This window comes from Medicago sativa, chromosome 5 (genome assembly GCF_051527215.1).
Source record: "Medicago sativa cultivar Bolivia chromosome 5, Bolivia_mono, whole genome shotgun sequence".
Taxonomy (NCBI): Eukaryota; Viridiplantae; Streptophyta; class Magnoliopsida; order Fabales; family Fabaceae; genus Medicago; species Medicago sativa.
In genome coordinates this window covers 64751170-64755780 of record NC_140753.1, presented here as the reverse complement: position 1 = coordinate 64755780, position 4611 = coordinate 64751170, and the positions used below count along the sequence as shown (strand labels likewise).

The following is a 4611-nucleotide window of genomic DNA, read 5'->3' as shown; positions in this document are numbered from 1 at the left end:
AGAACACTTCTCGATGCAATGTTCAAGTCCATTCACTTTCGAAAAATCCAGAATTTCATAATTTTTTCACTTTATGAAAATACCATGACCATAAATTTTCCACACTTTAAAAAAGAAAAAAATAATAAAAATGAAGCGTCACGCTTAGTCGGCACTACAAATTATAAAAAAGTGTTTATTTAAAAAAAAAAAAAAAAAACTTATAAAGAAGTGTTGGGTTTGATGTTGAGATTTTTTCACCTTTTGAAAAAAATCTGATAGCATAACCTATATTTCTTTCACATTTTAAACGAAAAAAAATTAGAACTCCTGATTTTTCCCATTTTAAATCATTTCAACTGGAGTCAAGGAAACGTAGCAGCACTAGTCATTGTCAAATAAAATGGGTCTTCCGCCAACACAAACAAAGAGCACAAAAGTCAACTAACTTGCCTTTTTTTTGGCAAGAAAGGCTGTGAAATATACGGCTTTATTAGAAAATTTGTTGTGCATATACTTCTAAAATGATTAGTAAATCAATGTGATCCATGTCCATGAGCTTTGAAAATGTTGTTGATCGATTCCCACAATGAAGGCAGACCACTAAGATGCATTATAAGGAACACACCCTCAAATCAAAGTATAAGACATACTTTGAGAGTTAAAAAATTACAAGCAAGAAGAATGAGTTATGTGAGATAGTGACACTAGCACTACAAGCCTCAAAACAATAGACATCAACTGAAACAACATACACCAGCTTGAGCAACATAATTGATAATTACAAGCCACAATTTGCTTTCTATACAAGCACCAACCACTCCTAAAACTAAGATGAGAGAAATTTCCAGTGAATAGAAAACAACCAGTCCTACCCTCTGAGACCAAAATAGCAATGAAAATTTATGGAATTATAAGCTCCTATGAGTCGGCATCTCTGTGACCATGAAACATACGTCAAACCATCAAACAGACCTAAATGATCAGATGAATTGATGAACCAACTCCTCAAATAATCTTTCTGAATCAGCTGCTAAAATCCCCTCTCGCATAAAAGCAATTCATCCAAGATAAGAACCAAACTTAGACTAAGCAAGCAAGATTCCGCGTCCTGCACAAAACCAGTCCCAAATTTAACCAAGTGATCAGAACACAGTAACCTGAACCTCCCAGCAACCATGAGATGTCCTGATTTACATTATGAACCTTTGCATAATCGGAATAAGCAAAAGTACTGCTACCATACCCTCTCATGACAAACCAACACATGCTTTTCAATTCATAAACCATTGAGAAATGTTGTAATCAATACTACTAGATGTTATCCTTGACCAAAGCATGGATCAAGTTAAAGTTTAACATGGTTAAAGCCCAAAAACTCATGCTACCAAACCATCATAAAGCAATGTTTCAACTAAAGAATCTTTTGTTATTAACTTGCTTCAAACTGTATCATATTTACAAGGACAAGCATAGCTGTACCGTTGGTAGACTATAGCTTTGCTCAAAACTATAAAATATAAATATATAAGTGAGTGTCAAAGTCTCGAGAACCAAAACAAATTTTTCTTGTAAGCCATTTTCCCTGTTTTGTCTCCTGAATTTTTTTTACCACAAGTGCACATTATGGTTGATTATACACATGCTTAAAATGCGAATGACACTTGCAAACCAATATCAAACTATGGTTTGCAATGTCAAGACTTAAATGACAGTTTCCAATACAGTCATGTAACATAAACATAAAAGAAGGAAATTTGTCTTAAATAGTCATGTCATCCCACATGCCATCCCAATGGCAAGGAAGATACAAGAAGCTAAAGGGTGTGGAAATTTGGTAAATCAAAATACCAGGATTTCAGTTTTCAAATGGACGGAGTGTGGAAAAAGCTAAAGGGGTGGAAGGAGAAGAGCCTATCATTCTCAGGCAGAGGGGTTTTAATTCAAGCAGTGGTTCAGGCTATTCCAGTCTATGTGATGAGTTGCTTTCTCATCCCTCAGAAGGTGTGTGACCAGATTGAATGGGCTGCTTATAGGTTTTTGTCTATCTTATTAATTTCTTGATATAATTATTGTGTATATGACAATTAATGAACTTTTATAAAAAATAAAAAAAAATCATGTCTTTTAATATAATATTTTTACAATAATTTTAATTTTATGTTTGTAGTAGAATTTATCATAAAATAAGATATTTAATACTACCTCCGTCCCTATATATAAGATCCTTTTGCCAAAATCACGGGAATTAAGAAAATTGATATTTGTATTAAATTTGTTTGTAATCACTATTGTTTTTACAATTTTATCCTTTAAGAGAGAGAGTTAGTTTGTGTTTTCAACATGCTATTTATTTTTTCAACATGCTATTTATTGTTGATTGAAGAAAAAGATGTATTTATAAATAAGGGTATGTACGTAGAGAAATAATTAATGTAGTTGGAAATAGCAAAGGGGTCTTATAAAAAGGGACAAAAAAATTTCTCAAAAGAGTCTTATAATTAGGGACGGAGGTAGTAGAAAGTATTCTCAAACACATTTTAACAGTAAACAAAGTATTTGGATTTTGGAATAGAAAAAACAAGATTTGCCAAACAACTTTAACTTTATATTTAAAGTTCTTAATTTTAACTTTAAGTTTAAAGCTACTTCTACACCTAAAATAAGTTGGGCCAAACAGAACCTAAGTGGAAGTATGGGATTTAAATCACTCAAGGATGCATGTCAATCCCCAATCCCTCTTAGCTAGGTGTTTCAAGGCTAGATATTTCCCTAATGTGGGTAAATATTGAAAGCTCCCTTATAGACCAAGCTTTGCTTGGAGGAGCATCCAGCAAGCAACATGGGTTATTAATAAGGGGTGTTGTTGGAAAGTAGGTAATGGGCTTACTATAACGATTTGGGAAGACCAATGGTTACCATTTCAAATTGGATTTAAAATCCTAAACCCGAGACAATAGTCACACCAATGTCTCCTTGGTTAGGGATCTTTTGGATGATAACCATCATGGTTGGAACAAAGATTTAATTTAGAGCCAATTTTTACCTATTGATACCAAACAGATAGAACAAATCCCCATTATTCATCCGGACATTGAAGATCAGATTATGTGGAGTGAAGCACGGACAGTCAGACATTCCTCGGATTAGGTGTGTCCTGGTGTCGGACTCGCGTCGCTGTCCGACACCGACACGACACTGACACCTTTGATTAAACTGAATTACGTCATTTTCTCAAATTATTATCGGTGTCCCGTGTCCATGTCTATTGTGTCCATGCTTCATAGCTTTACCCCAAATGGTAAATACAGTTAAAAGCGGCTACAATACCATTCAACAATAGAAGGATAGAGATAGCATTAGGACCTCTAATGTCAACATTTTAGCTCAGATATGGAAATCAATTTGGTCCATATACACAATTCCTGGGCATCAGAATCTCCTTTCGAGAATTATTAATGATGCATTACCAATTCAGATGGAACTGAATAAAAGGGGAATTGATTGTCCCCTAATCTGTGCTAGATGCAACTCTAGGATAGAGACAACGAAACATGTCTTTACTGAGTGTCCTAATATTAGGAGGGTTTGGTTTGGTATGGGTCGCGTCTGGGAATTAGATTCCCAGGCTATCCAGATCAGAATTCAAAGATTGGATTATTGATATGATAAAACAGACAGAAAAACAAACAACCGTCAGCATTGCAGCAATAGCCTACAGTATATGGCAAGCCAGAAATCAATAACTTTTGAAGAAAACTACATACCTGAAGTGATTATCCAGAGATTTGCAAACGACATTGATGCTTACAAACGAGCTAAAGAACAACACCAGGATAATGATCGCGCTTTGAAGACTCTCCAAACACATGCAACGCACAATCAACAACATAAGAGTAAAATGAGTCAGATGAAGGGGTTTTAAAAGCAAACAGAGCTCGACTCCTTAAGGGTGTGTTTGGTTCTAAAGAGAAATTGTGAAGAGAGAAATTGGTGAGAGAGAATGCAAAAAGAGAGAAATAAAAGAGAAATAGAGTAGATATGTATTGTTTGGAAGAAGAGAAAGATGATAGAAATGGAAGAGAGAGAATAGTTGATTGTTTATAAAAGTACAAAAATAACCCTGAATTTTAAAAACATGTTATTAAAGCAATTATCACTAACACCGTTCACTATGGTCTACGGTACGGACGCCATGATACCAGTCGAAATAGACACCCCCACTTGGAGGCGAGATACGTTTTCAGAAGAAGGTATCTTTATCTTATTTTTGCCAGGCGACTAACATTTTTCACGTACAGGGAAATATTGCTATTACAAAACATAAATTTACGTGTTATTTCTTTAAAAAAGCTAATGAAGTAGGTCTGGCGGTAAGCATGGACGTCATTGATGAAGTCAGGGAGCAAGCACACATCAGGGAATTCGTAGCCAAGCAAAGAGCAGCTCGACGATACAACTCCAGGGTGACGCCCAGAGAAATGAAAGAGGGCGACCTGGTCCTCAAGCAAGTCGTCGCCCCAACCAGGATAGGCAAACTCTTTCCAAACTGGGAAAGACCTTACAGAATTCGGGAAAAATACGCTCACGGGGCGTATAAGTTGGAAGAACTGAATGGAGATATCGTACCTC

General features: G+C 35.5%; 1 long non-coding RNA gene across 1 annotated transcript; it reads right to left on the bottom strand.

Moving 5' to 3' along the window:
• Positions 1 to 539: 539 nt before the first annotated feature.
• Positions 540 to 4189, bottom strand: LOC146924017 (uncharacterized). The gene is made up of 2 exons (XR_015009979.1): positions 3747 to 4189; positions 540 to 1090 (listed from the first exon to the last, which is right to left on the bottom strand). It is a non-coding gene; the product is annotated as an uncharacterized LOC146924017 (long non-coding RNA).
• Positions 4190 to 4611: the final 422 nt, after the last annotated feature.